Consider the following 18,892-nt stretch of genomic DNA (forward strand, 5'->3'; position numbering starts at 1 on the left):
TGCATTGAATAAGCTTCCAGTAGTGAATAGTAAGTAGGAAATATAAGTTGTTGATTTAGTGCGTTTAAAAATTTAAGAAAACATTCTTATTATGGGAAAAAATTGTATGTCGAAAAAATTGGTTGCTTCAAGTTAAACATACGAAGAAGAATTGCAGTTGCCAACATCGCGTTTTCTCCAACGATGAGTTCGTCGACTCATCGTTCATAATGATCTTTATTTGGTTGGCCACCAGACGATAAAACAACCCGCAACTAAAGGTACAGATATTTAAATTTGTTTATGACACTCCAAATTTCTTGTTTCCACGTTTCCATCATCTTAGTTAGGGATTTGGTCATATCATTTACCTATGTACGTATTGTATGGCTTTTGCAAAAGATAATCAAGAGTGTGACATGTACGTAAGATATATATAGAAATGATCAAAAGGACATACTTAATTTAATAATTTAAGAATTTTTATTATTCTATATAAGTATATAACTTTTAAAAAAAATAAAGACAAAATTATATTAATTAGATAAAAGTACATAGACCAATGTCAAAGCATCGAATAAAATAATAAAACATAGCTGAGATGCACAAATACATTTTAAAGATAATTAAAAGAACAACAACTCGTAACTAAATGCACATATGCATCAAGGAGTAAGAGTAACCTGGCAACCATGTGACCTGATGCACTAGACATCGTTGCACTCAGGGCAGGACCTAAGTGAAGACATGAAGCGAGTGCGAAGAATAGTGCCCTCTAATTTGGTTATTAGAGAAAAATTAAAAATTATTCAACGACTCGCCAAAAAGTATTTCAAATTGAATTTTAAGAGAATCGTCGCCAATATTACTGAAATTACTACTACTACTACTACTACTACTACTACTACTACTACTACTACTTGATAGAGCGTTAATTAAAACGTTTATAATAAATCATGTAAAACATCATCGTTAGTATAGAATAAGCAGAGATCGTTTAGTCTAAAGAATTAAAGGGAACTCTAAACTTTTAGTGTTAACAAATAATTGAGGGTTTTAGATTGATTTTTAACTACTAATGAAAATAAATCCTATATTACTATTTACATGATCAACTTCTCTTTAACAAACTTAAACTAAATTTATCATTACACCACATAATTACAAGTTCGAACCTATCATGCATTATAATTTGACCAATTACATACTTTTTAGACACCAATACAATTAGAGCCTTAAGGGATCATCTAATCATGCAAGATTTCAATTAACATTTAGATTGACTTATGCCACAATCTAAATTTCCATGCAATCGAATTCAATAACACTTAGAGTAGAAATCAAACAAGATTACATTTAAGCACAAAATCTTTGTTGGAGACATGTTTCATGTATGACGTCACCCACCATGTTTTCATATGCAAATTTCCAGAATTTTTACCACTTTTAATCAACACAAACCGAACCTACTTAGGGCATGATTCGATTTATGTCAATATGGTTGATGAATCTAGCACTCAAACACAATCTTAGGGATTGCATCCAAGCACTAAATTCATATGCACATATTTGAAAATTATAAGTATGAGAAAGATGATTAGAACACAACAATAGATATATAAACTCAATAATTATAGGAAACCATCAATTCGGCAAAAGATCCAAAAATCCAATAAAACAATCTGAAATTTTCGATTCTTAATACAAAAAAATAATCTCACACAAACATCATACTACAATCTTCATAGATAAAATATTGTAGAAAATCAAAAACGAACAAACTCATGAAGAAGAGTTGCGAGAATCACACGTTGTAGGAACCTTTGAGGTGTGTCTTCAATGGTGATTTCGGTGGAGATGGAACTTGTATATGGGGGAGAATGTCTTGCTATTTTGGTGAATGATGTTTGAGGTAGTATTTTGGCAAAGGTTTGGCTCTTAAATGCAAAGGTGAAGTGATGTTAATTGAGAGGTGAAGCCATGTATATATAGAGGAAAGAGGGAGGGTTTGAACTTGCATCTTTCTTCCTATAATAATGGCATGTTTTATCTCCCTAAATCATGCTATGTTTTATTCCCTAAATTATGCCATATTTTATTTTCTAAAACATGTCATATTTTATTCCCTAAAACATGTCATGTTTTATGTTTTTAATGATCATCTTCTATTTAATTGTTGCATGACTTGACTCAATCTCTTTTTCTTTAATTATCTCTTCAATCCAATCTGAAAATAAGAAAATAAAATCAAAAGTAAGAGATAATTAGTTTCGAAACCTAACAAGGATTCCTAGTCAAACTATGAATTCTAGACCAATTCTGCGTTTTTAACTCATGTAAGTACAAAAATGCATCCAATACCGCCCAAGACTATTACTACAACTCAATGACTCAATAGTACAACAATAAGGGCTAAGCAAAGTACAAATTGAGGTAAAAACATGTTAAGAACGTCGCACAAAATGCTACTATCACTACCACTACTACTACTATTGTTGTTGTTGCTGCTGAATATTTAGTTATACAACATTAATTCATTGTTTAGCATCTACAATCAAGCAAAATAAAATCTGAGAATTCTAATATTTAACGCTAAACTCTCATCTGTCTCATATGTATTCGTTTTACTACATCTTAAAACTTCTACAATGATTACATTAAACTTGAGGAATATGGTAAATATGTTAACCCCCCCCCCCCCCCCACACACACACACACACACATATATGCATGTATGTATGTATGTATATGAGTTTTGGTGCCCACATAAGCCTTTTTGCCTGAGGTTGTTGCCTCTTTTGGCTCACCTCAAGTCCACGCTTCGCTACATTATATATGTCACAAAAACAGTGTAAAATAAGAGTATTTGTAACTATAATTGTAACCAAGGAGATCAAGAACCATCAAGAGTGACATAAACTCAAGTGTTAGCAAACGACCTATTAAGAATCAGAACCAATCCCTGAACAATATGAGCAGTTGTTTTAGATGCAAGATGCGAATGCGGGTGCGTCATGGGTCCAAATGTGGATCCAAATCTGACCCAAAAATAGGTGAAAAACCATACGAGGCCAAGTCCAAATAGCCTCACACCAAGAACCCAAACAAATGGGCTTCCAAGAAATGGCCCAAAGAAAAGGACTCAGGCCACTCCCATGGTAGGGCACCCATGGTGCATAAGCAACTATGTCCTTTGACAAAGTAGTGCATCGGAGCATCAACTTGCACCTAAACCTCGTCCCGCACCCCGGAGCAGAACCTTGTCGCCGATGAAAGCTATCAACCTCGATCCATGAATCACCATACCATGACCATGAAACCGTCGTCATTCAATCCAAAGTCAGCTCGGCCACCAAATACTTACGACCTGACATCGACGACGACTTGGATCCCAAATCCGGATCCAAGATTTCCAACTCGATCTTCTGACTATCCACGACAGCCACGGCTCGTGGAGAAAGAAGCACGATCAAAACCATGCACTAAATCCCATCGCCAATTCAAAGAAGGTGAGATGCAGCAACCAGATGGTTGAACATAGGGGATAATCGAATCTAGAAGACTTGCTTGGCTGATCCCGTGAAGGCTGGCATCGCAGACCAATGTGATCTGATGGCGAAGCCCTAGGGTTGTTGCCGCAGAGAGAAGAGAGCGAGAGCTCTCATATTAGGGTTTAGGGTTGCACCTAAACCTAAACCGTTCATGTTTTTAACATAAAAACACAATTTCGATGATATCGAGTTCTCGCTTTTTCTCGAGGGAAAGAGAACATGGGAGTTGCTTAACGCCATGTCGTCATGTAAAGGAAGCTGGAAGCCCCCGTTTGCTATAACTGATGGGATGCCTTTTTTCTGGAAATTAGATATCTTCAGTGGACCTCATACTTTTGTTTTATTTGTCTCTTTTTTTTTCTCTCTCTTAAGTGTGGTCCTACTTTGATTAACTATAAATGTTTGTCGAGGATATGGATGTGATGGGGTCCCAGTGGTCTCGTACCCACACTCGGTTTTTTCTTTTCTTATGGAAAGCCTTATTATCCCTATGACTAATTTCTTCTTCTTTTTATTTTCGACAAGACTAATTTCTTCTTCTTGGTGAGGCCTTGGGGCTCACTTTGCTTAATTCAATTTGTAATAACTCGGTCCACAATTATTTGTAAAGTGAGCTACAATATTAGATTTGTAGACTGAAGTATTACAAATACTTTTAGAGCCCCTCTCCAAGGGTATCAGGTCTGATTTCTTTATATGGGTGCATTGTGATGACCTTGGCTGGTAAGTTGATTATCTACATTAAATAATTCATGTATTTTGTGACTATAGAATGTAAATACATTTGTGAGCCATCGTTTAGACTTATGTAGGTTTACAATAAAAAACGTGCTCCTACAACTTGGGAGTAAACATGACTATATCCTCTTGTTATAGGCAATGTTTTAAAAAGGCGTGTCTTGAGACAATGCAAGTCAATTTGGCCTCAAGGCTCCATATATAAGGCTTTGGACACGAAACACATCACATTTGGCTCGCCTCAACACGCCTCAGCATGCCTCGACACGCCTCAGCGCATATTTCACACTATATCACGTCTTGAGATGAATTTAATAATGTTGTTGACGTGTATGCAACAGCTCTAGTGGTAAGTAGAGAAGATTTAGAATAAGAAAATTACAATTTATGAGTTTATTAATTTAAAATGTGAATTTAAAATATATAATTATTTATTTGAATTAATAACTATTTTATTCACATATTTTATTTATTTTATTATAATTTGAATATTTATAAAGCACAAAATGCTTCGACTCGACACCTTAAACCTTATAAGGCTTAAGACTTCGACAAAACGCTTCACTCCACGTTTTCGCCCTACATTGGTTCTAGGCGTGTTTATATGGGAAAGAATGGAAACTCCTTAAAAGAAGAAAGAACATGCCACCTGGCCCTGAGACTTTTAAAATGAGCATCTCCCTCTCATATGCTTCATGCATGGGTACTACACTACTACATTCTTCTGCTTCGCCTAAAAATGTGTTAAGCTTCCCTTAGCCAATGGGTCATTGAAATTAGGGGAAAGGATAATGTGCACCTTGGAGTGCAGGCACCAACACGCGTGTGGCACACATGCCTTTAAAATAATGCATAATAGCCAATTAGATTGATTCAACCTCTTCAATTTCATGTTGCACTTATGCCGAGACTGACGCTGTTTTGCTAACATAATCTTAAGTTAACAAGTAGAAAATAAGGATGGGTAAATATTCTGATATTCAGTCTGTTTAATTACATCAAGGTTAATTTGAAATTGGAATGCCAAACACAGTCGCACAGAGGTTCTCCGATTATGAGCCGCCACAATAAAGAAGATTATTCTTTACAAGGAGATTTCTCATGAAGTTCATTTTGGCCATGCTTAAGGTGGCTCACTGTGTAATTGCTTTGGACAACAACTTCTGGATTGGACAAAACCCGATCAGTTGCGTTAGAGCTAATAATCCAGATCGCCCAACCCATCGATCCCACTTTATCAGTAAGGGGTTTTGGAGAATGGGTGTGATGGTGAGTTTGGGCGGGGAGTACTTATGGTGGTGGTGAGATGGAACTCATGGAAGTAACACTCCGGTCCTAGTGGTGGTGGGATATGGTCAGATGGGGAGACCTCTTCTAAAATTCTTTATGCGGATGTTTCTTGATTATTCAGGAATATATTAGAAGGCTTTGGTACTTGAAGAAGTCAGAGCAGACGACAAAGCAAATGGAAGATGATAATCATGATATGGGTTTTGTTATGTTTTTCGTAATTTACCTCTTTACCCATTTTAAAAATACTATAAACTAGGTTTTCTAATAAGTGGTGTTTCTGTCAATAAGATTAGCTATTAGGGTTATATAATTATTATTGTGTAGTTGTGTACTCGGTCATTTTTAGAATGTATTTATTGTGTCATTCATAATTCATTAAGTGTTCCGGAAGAATTACTATTCTACTCTTGTATATGTCTTAGCCTAATAGGTTTCCTGTTCCTACGGGATTGTGGTTTTGTAATGCCTATATATAGGCCCCCATATCATTCAATAATACACAATTATTTCACCCTGAAACACGTTATCATCACGTGCTCTAAAACCCTGAACTTTTAGAGCCCTAGAAATTTTTTCTCTTCTCCACCGCCGGCCACCGTCGTCTCCGGCCTCCGACATCTTCCCGTCGACGTTCCTCGTCGGCGCAGCCCCTGCTCGCCGTCGCTGCAGCCCCCCCCCCCCCCCCCCCCCCGCTGCTACCTCTACAGCCCCGCATGCAGCCCCGCACGCAGCCAGCCCCGCACGCAGATTCTGCCCTGCGGCCCCTGCTGCCCTGCAGCCCCTGCGACCCCCCTGCTGCCCCTGCACGCAGCCTCCGCAGCCCCGCAGGGTATCCTCTGCATTCGCTCCGCAAAAACATCTTTTTGCCCCGAAAAACCCCGCATCAGAGGATTCAAAATTGCTTCTCCCGCATATATACGCAATGAACGCGAACTGCACAAGCTAACTCTTCGCTCAAGAGAAGCTACTCTCGTCTTCTCTACCCTTTTTGGGCCTTTAAACTATTTCTCTTTTTTCCTTTTTATTTTCCTATTGCTTATTAAATCGTTTATTTGCACGTTTTCGTTTTCTAACTATGTTTCACGTGCTTGCATAGGACAAGTGATCACTCGTCGTACTATGGTGATGACATTCATGCCGAGATGGACGATACTTTTGTCATCTACATATGATTTTGATCGTATCCTCCCAAGATTTTTATGTCATCGGACGAAGATCGAAAAGGAATTCAACAAGCAACTTATGCATGACGATCGATTTGCAGAGCAATTTACTTATATGCGGTCTATTTGGCAGACCAACAAGTATGTTTTTTCTTAAAGTTGCTGCTTTTGAAGATATATATATATAAATTATCGGGCGCTATTAGCCTTTTTCATGTCTTCTTTTCCGGCCTTTCTTATAACGCCGATGAGACCAAAGAGGGATATGATTCCCCTCTTGGTCGACGTTTTTCGTGTGACGGTCCTGGAGGAGTCACGTTATTATTTAAAAAGGAAGATATCGATTTCGTGTGGTCGCCTGAGTGCACCGCTGTTTTGGGTGCGATCATGAGAATCGTCGATATGCATCGATTATTTTGTGACCATATACATCACAACCCTTCTAATTCCGGTTACATACTTGAATAGTTTCGATTATTCGAAACCTATACAACTCTCGTTTCTTATGGATGCGTCGCCATCGCGACTGTTATTTGAATGTTTGAGTTTCTTAAACTCATGTCTATAAACGATAATCTCAAGGTCTACGTACTCATTTATTTGAGTTGATTCATTACTCTGATGCAGCACTATTTGCTGACAAAAAGATCCCAAAAATAACGAATTCTATGGGACACACTTAAAAGTGATTTAATGAACGTCTATGACGACGTATTACCAGAGTTGACCTTGAAACATGCTCCACATCCGAGAAACACATGTCATTTATTGGCACATGTATCTATTTCTCGAGGGAATTTTGGAGATGGAAACGTAACATTCTTCCATTCTCAAGTAAGCACATTTTGAGCCTCAGGCTAAGGCTCCGCCCAATCAGATATGCAAGATTTTGTTGCTACAGACTTTTGATTAGTCAATCTATTTTGACTATGTCTTCTGCTTACTATTTTTCAAGTATGACGTTGGCATTGCCATGATTATTGCTCGACTTTAGCTTAAGTCGTCTATTGGAATTGGAAGCTTGTTTGTGTTGTATTAAATATTGGCATATTCTATAAAATCTCTCGTATTTCTTGTTTACAAGATTGACTCGTGAGAATTTTATTTGCCTTGGCTTAGCATGCATGGTCAACGTTGCAACTCACGTGGTTTTTAAATTGGCCGCTTTTGGGTTACATGGGACCCCAATAACACTACATTGTGATTTTGGACTTTGAAATTTGGAAAACGGACCTCGGAACGTCAAAATTGACATCGTTTTTCCCGGTTACTCTTCCGGCGTTTCCGGAACGTTTTTTGACGTTTTACCGGCGTATTCGCCGCCGTCCGGCCATATTCCGGCGTTTCCGGCACCGCCATCCGGTTCCGGACGGCGTTCCCTGTCGGACCTGAAGTTATGGCCTCCATACCGGCCAGGTCCGGCCACTGCCGGCCAGATTTCCGGCAATCGGTGCCGCCGGCTTCCGACGAGTTTTTCCGACGTTTTTTTTCGTCGTCTCTCGTCATGTTTTCCGCATATTTCAGCAGTTCTTGCTGTCACGTTTTCCCAGTCCAAAATTCACCCGGTTTTGAGTTAATTTGACATGGTTTTCCGGTTAATTTTCCGGTTTTCTCCAAGTCGTTTCATAGCTCAAATGATTTTATTATTATTGGTGACCACCCACACCAATTGGATGGTTTTTACCACCCAAATTGTTTGGTATTCAACTGCTCCAATACCATGTTTTTCCAACTCTTGAGTTGAAGAATGTAGTTCTATTGCCATGTGATACATTCGATGAGATTGCCATTTGTTTCAATCCCCTCTCTTACAATATCCTACGGCGTATTGTGTAGACAAGTTCACCGCGTCGTTGACTCTCTTAATCTTCATTTTGAGAATGTCCCGCCGTGAAATCGAGTGTCTTGCTAATTGCGTAACCACCCACACTGTCCTACGGCGCAGGTAGTTGTTTTACGGATCTCGTGCGGAGATTGTGTTCTATATCTTCGTGCCTTGCTAAGTTTTAAAGGCCATACATGCCAATGATGGATTTTCATCTTGATATTTGTGTTAAGAATGGAGAGGAATAAATCTGTCAGATTTCATTGACAGTATCTTTTTCAAGCTTCGACAGTAGCTTTGTTAGCCTGCAGACATCGTTTTGCTTTCCTGCAGCAGTAGCTTTATGTAACTCAAGATTCTTTGAATCATGGGTTCGGTTTTACTGTCTTCTCGGTTTTGACATGATCGTTTTTTGGTCATTTTGAGCAAGATATGATGATTCGAGTTCTTTGAAATTCACATTATCATCTATTTTTCATGTTCACGAAGCGATTGGAGGACCACCTCACCCATGCTCCACACGGTCAGGCCGAGCCTATCCGTGCCATGCACGGTGAGGCCGAGCCTGCCTATTTCGGTGGCTCCATGGTATTAAGGCCGTCGGTGGCGGCATCCCCTCTTTCACATGAGCTTATGATGCCTCCCGTGTCTTCTAATGCCTCCATGACAATCTCTGATGCCAATTGCTCATTTTGCAAAGCTTGTTCTTTTGCTAGATTTCAAGGAAGTCCTTATTTGCTAAGGCTCCAACCGAGAACATTCCATTCTTACAAAGTATTTAAGGTGACATTAGTGGACCCTATCCAACCGAATACGGACATTTTTCGGTATTTTTATGGTATAGGTTAAGAGCATCGACGCGTTGGTCACACGTCGCTTTGCTTTCCACAAGAAACGCTGCATTCGCTAAAGTTTTTAGCTATGATCATCATCCTAAGGGCTCACCACCCTTCCTATCCTCTCAAATCTATTTGATTAGATATCGTTGGAGAGTTCACCTCCACGACTTTGATGATTTCGTTTTGCTTATCTACTGGGATCGTCGTTGAACATATTATTCCTCATGTTCATTCACTGCACGATCTAGCAGAGCTCGGACTTGGTTATGGGTACTAACCTGCCGATTTTTGCATGGAGATATGTAATGATGTTGCATGCAGCGACACTTATTCGTTTCAGACCCAGAACTTGCCAAGCGTTTAGTGCGTACCAGATGGTCACTGGATACGGTCCCAACGTTCTTTTCACTAACGCCTATTTGGTTAAAGTTGTTTATGTGCCTCTATTGTAGTTATCTCAATGGGTCTATTTGAAATGATTAAGTATTCTGGTTGGTTATGATTTATGAATCACCAACACTTGTCCGTTATTTCCAATCTACAACCGTTGATCTCTATCCTGCGATATTAGCAGACGGTCACTTTGATGAGACATACTTCCCGTCGTTAGGGGGAGATATAGAATGCTCCCATTCTGGTTTTAACGCCAAGAATTGACGTGGTGTGGCACTATGTCTCATTAAGATCCCGCACTACTCAAAGTGAGCAAATGTACAACGCATTATCGACCTCCAGAAAGTCAAAGATTCGATGCTCAATGACTTTACCGATATTGCGAAAGTGACGAGATCGCACATAAATGCTGTGATGTGCCGGTAAGGTTGGGACTCTCAGAATATGGGAGAATTTCATATGACCTGGTCCTAGCACCGTTGGCACCATCCCTGACAGTGGGAAGGAAGCCGGCGATGGCACCATCGTACGCTGTGGTGTTGTCGGCGCCCGTGGTATTGTACCACAAAACAAGGGCGGCAAACGCAAAGATGGACTAGTAAGGGTCATAGCTTCGGTCTTGGCTCCTGCCTAGATGAGGGGGAGACCATTATTCTCTGGAATCAAAACCAGAAAGAAGCGAAGTGCGTAGGCACAAGTATTTCGCCCATCATCAAGAGATATTCTCTAAACATGTGTATCAACTAAGTTTCTGCGGGACGCTACAGACTCCTTTTGTTGATGTTAGAGAAGAATAGAAATCTCACGAATTGATCGTATACAGCGCGAGCGCGTGTTTAATGTATTGATCTCCCATGATTGATGATGTATTCGCTTATGCCCTTATTCCGTTGTAAATCATCAATGATGAGTAACTTGACCGAAGTGGAAAGAATCAATACAGGCTGAACTAAACTTGTTATGTCGGTCGTTGTTCGTAAGTGTAATGAGAAAGATGAAGTCATGCGATATACGCAGGACTTATGGCGCAAATATTGTCTCATTATCTTAGTATTGAGTACGATGAGTACGATGAGTTATATTCTCTCGTTATGGACATAATTGCTTTCCGCTACTTGATCAGTAGTAGTGTCCATGAAAACTGATTTGCAGCATATGATAGTGGTCATAGAATATCTGTAAAGGGATCTTGACGCAGATATGAGAGTGCCCGAGGGACTTTAAATGCCTCCAGACCACGGAAAGCTTATGTAATCAGATTGCGACGTTCGAGAGAACGTAGTACAATCGGTTGCAAGAACTCATACCCATATGTGTTCATATGAAGCTAATTCTTGATTCTCTATTCCGTCTAAGTATAGATGATGAAGAGATTCAATGAGCTATACATTCATACATGTTAGTGTTGTTGGGACACTATTTCTTTCATTATGACGTGATTAACTATGCGCCTATGCATTGTCATTGGACTTGCATTGCTTCTTTGACATGGGTTTAGTTTTACACTTAGTGAACCAACACAAATCATATCCACACCAACGCCGCCAGCAGCTCCAGCAACATCAACGTATGCCTTAGTGTAACAGTCGACACTGGTAGCGTAGAGGATGCGTACGGTTCCGTCTTGAACCAAAATCAGTCATTCATTGGTTCATTCCCCCATTCTTTTCGCGAAAGACACATTAAATGTGACAAATCAGAATCTGTCCAGTTTCGTAAGTCAACTTTAATGAGACCTACAGGACAGCTCGCTCGATGCAATATGGTGCAATTAGTACCGTTGGAAAGGTCTATGTGTCTACTTTGAAGGGACATCAACCTTTCATTCATATCTATCATATTGAGTGAGTTATGGCCGTTTTAGCAAAGTAGGACAGTCCTGTCCGGAAATTTGCAAGTCAGTCAACTTCAACAGAGCATTGTGAACTGCTCCGATCGGATGAGGTTGTGAACCTTATGTCACTGGAAAGCCACGGGTGTCTACTTTTCAGAACATTTTACGGTTCACTGATACCTATTTTGACGAAGAAGTTATGGCCGTTTAAGTGAGTGAAGGTCATTCTACCCGAGAATCTGATTTTCATTGCAAACTCTTGTTTTGAGTTGTTATGCAATCTTGTTTCCTAAGATCTAAGTTTGGCTAAGTATAGCATGGATGATCTAAGGATGTGTGGCTAGATTAATGATTAATCATTAGCCCAAGACTACGTTTGAGAAGCATGTAATGAACGTTGTATACGTTGTTCTTTGTACTCCATGATTATGGCACTAATCAGGGGGAGTCTACCTCACATGATGCTATCAAATGTAGACGGTGCGTTGTGCTCTTTTTCCCTTCAATCAAGCTTTTGTTTTTACCCAAGAGGTTTTTATTTTGCTTGACAAGGTTTTTACCGAGGCAACGATGTGTGCACCATGCAACCTAGGCATGCGACACAAGGGGGAGTGTTCCGGGAGAATCACTATTATACCTTTGTATGTGTCTTAGCCTAATAGGTTTCCTGTTAGAAGATAGATTAGCATCTCCGTAATAGATTAGGACTCTGAATCCTACAGGATTGTGGTTTTGTAATGCCTATATATAGGCCCTCATATCATTCAATAATACACAATTATTTCACCCTGAAACATTAAGTAATTTTTTAATAAAATTTATATAATATATACTAACGCACAATTTTATATACTACATGGTAGCATAAATGTGTATTCACACTCTTATATTGTATATGTATTATAACGTTTTATGTTTAGATAATAATATTGACGCGACCTTTTTGAAAGAAAACAATATTATCAAGGTATTCAATGAAAAGTGAAAACTAGCCATTCGAATCACACATATGATTGATGAAGATGAAAAAGGCTATTGAGGTTGTGAAGATGAAATGAATAAACCATGCAGAGAAAACTAATAACTCTGTTTTTATACGACCACATTAAGCCACCTCAAATCGTTACATCAAATGAGATCGAAGTAAATAAGAATAAACAGATATCATTGTAGAACGATAATCTGAAAACAAACAAGAATGCAGACACGTGTACAAATAAAATGTGATTTATTGAATATCAAGCGCAGGGTTACAATCTTTGTGAACTCCTCTGATTCTATCTCCGTATATGACTTGACTCAAGGGTGACGTGCACTTGATCTTGAGAATTTGAGTTTGATTTGGATTTGGATTTGATGAAGAACGAGCGATTTGGTCGCTTGATGATTCTTCGTGGACTTGAGTTTGGATTTGGATTTGATGAAGAATATGCGATTTGGTGGCTTGACGATTCTTCGTGGATTTGATGATCTTCGTGGATTTAAGAGACTTCGGGATTTGTCGAGGGTGATCTTGCTCAAGTGATTATCTCTCTTCTTCTCCAAGTCCCATTTATTCATGTTGAAGGGGGTATTTATAGTATTAAAGTTCCTATTTATAGAATATTTTAATGACACTAAAATAATAAATTTCTTTAATTGTATAATTAAATCAATATGTGTTTTTCGATTAATTTAAAATTAGTTATTCTCATAACTAAATTAAACAGAAAATAATTGACTTAATTATAACCGTTAAGGAATTTATTAATTTAATCAAATGTCCGATTACCATTTCGAATCGTCAACGACATTCAATTTCCGATTTACGTCGGAATCACGTAGCTTCAATTACGATCATCCATTTATGTACTAACACGAGTTTTATTCGGATCCGCACCAAATTTGTTGACTTTTGGGCCACATGTGCAATTTTCGGGCTATTGGTCGATTTAATCATTTAATGAAGATGATTTATTTTATTAAATTTAATGTGTCTACAATCATATGCATGAAGACCAAATTATTTTTAGTGTTTTGTTTTTTGAACAATGACACAGTCTATATAAGAGAGAAAATCCTTAAATGGTACACGACACTACTAGCGAAAATGTGTTTGGAGATGATTTTAACCTCATTTTTAATGGCAAATCAAACTGGGGTACTGTAATGGCTGATAGAGCATTAATTTAGGTACCATTTGGGTGTTTTTAAAAGTGTAAGTACCAAAATGTGCATTGAGGCATAATTCAGGTACTATTTAAAGATTTTTCTCTTTATATAAATGAAAAAACACTAACACATTTCGTTCTAGCGAACTACGTAAAAAGTTGAAATCTTAGTGCAAAATTGTATCTACAAAACTACTAACAAAAGAAAATCATCTAAATTTAAAACAAAACAAAGAACAATTCAAACAATGACTAGAAAACAAATATATTATTATTATTACATCCTCAAATCACTATTACATCCTGCTAGTTTTTGGTTGTTACTCGTGTTTCAAATTTGAGTTTGGGGGCGGATAAAATGATTTTTAGTGAAATGGTAATTATTCTAGTTTTTACGTTCTTTTTGAAAACTTCAATGGGTTGAAGTCAATTAAACTAACTGACAGAGACTTATTACTTAACAATCACATGACGTGCATATGACCGGTGCCCGCACTCCAGCGGAGTACTGATCCACTCTCTTGAAATTAGTCATCGTCCAACAAATTTATTTATTTAAAGAAAAAAAATAGAGGGGAGAGAGTCATTGAAAGAGAGGAAGTAAAATAAGACCTCCCACTGGCTCTGACAACTGACCACTACTACGTCAAGGGAGGCGAGGGGATCATTCATTCATGGACGAAGGAACCGATGTGATTGACCCGTTTTCTCGTGGTATTTTAATTCGTTATACCGGGTGGAGAGATATTTGAGAGGAGAAGACTCTTTAGTTGGGGAAAATGACATGTCGCCAAACGCTTGTCAGAATGCTGGTAGCACGGTCAGATAGGCCACTTGAAAACGGGTTTGATTAGTGTACAACCCCGCATATTATACATATCGAATTGGATGGTGAATAAAAGGTGTCTTAAAAAATACGTAAGGTATATGAGATGTATGGACGGTGGATTAAAACCGCTGCACGCATACAGCACTGCAGCATAGAATTTTCCACGTGAAAACCACTACTTATTAATCTAATAATGCCTTATTATGCACTCTTTCAATTCAAACAATTTTTATTATGCATCAATTCATAATATAATTTTTCAATTTTTTTTCCATAATGAACAACTATAGACACTACTTTCAACAGGCAACAGCTCCCGATAGAGGGACACTAAGTTTGACATCAAAGCCACCAAGACACCACACGCCTCACGTGGTGCTAAGAAGGCTCACCAAAAGCTCTGAAGACTTGGGAAGCAATAAGAAACACATGAGTTCCACATCAATTAGAAGCAATAATATTCGACCAAAAAATTAGAAGCAATATATCACTTTCTCCTTCACCTAAAGAATGTTTCCTTCTCTTCGTAATGGCTACGTACGCATTTACTATTTATATGTAGTCACTCTGTAAACATATGTACATTGGCTGACTTAGTCATTAGAGTAGTGAAAAATGAAAACCAGCATGTACGACATCCTTTTCTGATGGCTGATGCCACTGTGCATTTCAATAGAATACTTTTTAGAACTACTTATCTCGCTCAAAATATTCATAATTGCTAAATGATGAAAAATATCTTCCAACAATTTTAACCATCTCTCTAACATATTGACCCGTGATAAATTTTTGTTAATTGAGGTTTGTTTTAATATTGAGGAGATGATTGTTCTCTCTCTCTCTCTCTCTCCTTCTCTCTCATGTGTTCTTCGTCGTCTCCCCCTTTAACTGTTTTTTGTTGAACTATTTTTATCTCTGTATGCAACCGGCCTCCTAGTGAGTAGTAATCATATTTAGGAGCTGAATTTGATAGTATGAGTAATCAGTTATGAAACGTATGGTCAAAAGAAATATATATTTTGACCAAAAAAGAAATATATATATTTTTGACTGAGGTAAGGTATTGAACATGTTATAGAATCCAGATACCAATTTCCAAGTTGTGGACCATTTGGAAGGACAAGCAAATAATGAGATGGTACAGTTACAGTCTGGATTTTGGTCAAATTCCCCAACTGGTACATATTTCATCATATAACAATTAAGGCACAAGTCTCAGGTTTACAAACCCAGACAAATGGACAAAGCCAGGCACTTGGCTACAAACCGGAACTTGACAATGTACGTACCATCAGCTTCTGCAAATGAATTCCTCATTATTGTAAGTTAAATCACCAGCAGGGAGAGCTTTGTTACTCGAGTTAATAGTATACCCATTTTATTCATGGTCTTTATTCATCAGTAAAATAGGAGATAAACATATGGTGCTTTGTCACATTGTTTTATCACAGTAGTTTTATCATTCAAGGCTTCCATGTGATGTACTGATCAGGACTCGGGAGTGAGGCGAAAATCCTCATAGGATAGTTGAATGATCGTCTATCGCAATTTTTGGCACCTTGTCTAGCTTCCAATATGATCCCAGTGGTACTTGAAGCTAGCACCATATTTTATTTTTTTGGCCTCGAAACATGGCTGGTGCTCAGTGCCACTTTTGGTGACAGTGCTCTAATGGTCGATGATGCAGCTGGGATTCAGATATTAGATAAACTGATGGAGACAAAGAGTTATTCGTCTTGGGAGAAGTTTCTAGAGTTTTTATTTATTGGGCCATTTTTAACGAGGATTATTTTGTTGAGAACATTTTCAATTCACACACTTTCAAATCTCATATTTATATTTATATCTCGATCGTTTAGTTTATAGATATATATAAGTATATTATTTCTGTAAAATTTCATCAAATTTGACACTTATTAAGACATTTTAAGTATAATTTACTCATTATGAACTTGAATAGTTTATGTTTGTCAATTTTAGTCCGTTCATTCATTTGATCTAGTTTGATATCTTAACAAGTACTAAATTAACTGAAAATTTGTATATCTAATATACTATTATATACCTAAAATGTAACGGTTGAAATAAAAAATTGGTCTAATTAATAATTACTTAGAAAATCCTCAATTAATTCTTAATAAGATGATCTTTATTGGAAAATCTTTATTTGTTATTGGTAGGATTAGACCATGTTTGGTTGCGATCGAGCTATAGCTAGGGTATACAATTAATTGTGCTCAAGCTTTGGTCATGTTGTATTTTGTTTATAGGTTTGTGACCTATGTATTCAGGTTGAATAGTATATATGAATCAATTTGGACCAAATGCACGCATAGGTTGGTTCAAATACAGCACTACGTACAGCAGGGTCGCGGGTCTATAATGCTTGTTTTTAAACAATACCGATGACACCCATTTAGGCAGTCCGGGTTCATGTGGTTAAATTTATTTATTTTTTAGGGAAATGGAATAAATTCTAGTGACAAAAGCTATATGACGTGATAATGCGTCAAGCATGAACAAACTTCAAGACAAGCTATAGGGCATTGTGGACTAAGCTCATCTCAAATTACAAACTACGTACTGAGAAAATTAAAAGCTACGTAAAAAAAGCTGAACATCAATACTAGCTGTAAAACGAAAAAGAAATCATGCATGGCCCATTTAAGACAATATGGAGATGAGATAAACCAACCCACTAAACTTGGTACTTATGTAGCACGTATACTTGCACTTAGTTGCATCTTGCGTGTTAGATGGACATGACACGAACACACGTGAACACGCATGTCCGAAATTGACATAGTTTGGATACGCCCGTATCTGAAATGAACATGTGTGTCTGATGAAAATACACAAATAAGAGGAGAAAATTGAGATAAAAATGAAAGTTGCTCGTGATAAGATTTGAACCTTAGTTGTCAAAGGTAGATGAGAACTCCTCACCATTCCAACAGAAGTGGATTTTGGTTATATTGATGTAAATTTTGATGTATGTAACAATCTAAATAGTTTTAAATTTTATAAATTAATTTTTAATATATATATTAAAATGATATTTAATGAACATGTCCATCATATATCCGTATTAAATAATTTTTAATTTGTCGTGTCTGCATATTGTATTGTGTCTAATACATACACTCATGTTTGTGTCCGTGCTTCATAGCTTGGTACCAACCTATAAGCAAGCAAATTACATCCATCCCAAGCCAACTATTAGACCTAACAAAGGGGAGCTCCGCAACCATCATCAACGACAGACAATTATCGGCTTACAGACACCAAATCCACCATGGGAGCAAACCAGAACAAGTCGATACATCTACTCACCACAAAAATCTATTTGGATCGCACAATGCCTGATTACATCCTCCTTAACGACTCACATCCATGTCGGAACAAGGACGCTCCAACCATATCTTATTGAAATTGCAGCAATATATCTATTCAGTTATCACATAACTTAATCCATAATCACAAATATATAAATAAGACAGAGTAAAAGTTAGAGAAATCTGGCCTGTGAGTACAAAAGAGGCATGACACTCGTTGTCTTAAAGTCGTATACCCCTCCCCCCGTGTGAGTGTTAGTGGTCGTCTACACATTCCAAGATACAACCCTTATACCTCATATGATGTCTAATCCGCTTCACACGTTCACGGTAGACGAGATGCCAACTTTTTATCAATTGCCCATAATATTTAAGTATGAATTGGAAGTGAAGGGAACTTTTGAAATCAATAGATGAAGATGAAGAACATAGAGAGAAGAAAAGCATACATTATGTATTTCTTATGTCGGAAGAGTTCGATTTTTATATGAATTCTTCTTACCTGTTTTGTTCAAAACGACATATCTTTTAAAGTACCAAAATATATAACCTTCGGCAATAATAAATATAGTTTTGATTTTTTAAATAAAACAAAAAATATCATAAAAACCTAATAGATCTGCCAGACTCTCTCGGACTCATCTCTATCAAAATCCTAATTCCCTTCGTCAACTACGTTGCCTTACTTGACCCAATCCACAACGACGTGGCCGAAAGCCAACGCCGGACAAGCACCAATACAATCTTTTTTCTCTTTATTTTCTGGAGCTCTCAAATAGGGTTTTCAATGGTCCATCTTAGCTTGCAATTATTATCTTGTGGATTTTGTTTTTGTTGTTGTTGTTAAAGCTGAATATTCATAGACAAGAAATGGGGCAACACCCAAACAGAGACCCAACCATAATATGTAGCCCATTACAAATAACCAGTAAGCATTGTTGTCCAAATCTCAACTCAACAAAT

The sequence above is a fragment of the Argentina anserina genome, chromosome 6 (assembly GCF_933775445.1).
Source record: "Argentina anserina chromosome 6, drPotAnse1.1, whole genome shotgun sequence".
Classification (NCBI taxonomy): Eukaryota; Viridiplantae; Streptophyta; class Magnoliopsida; order Rosales; family Rosaceae; genus Argentina; species Argentina anserina.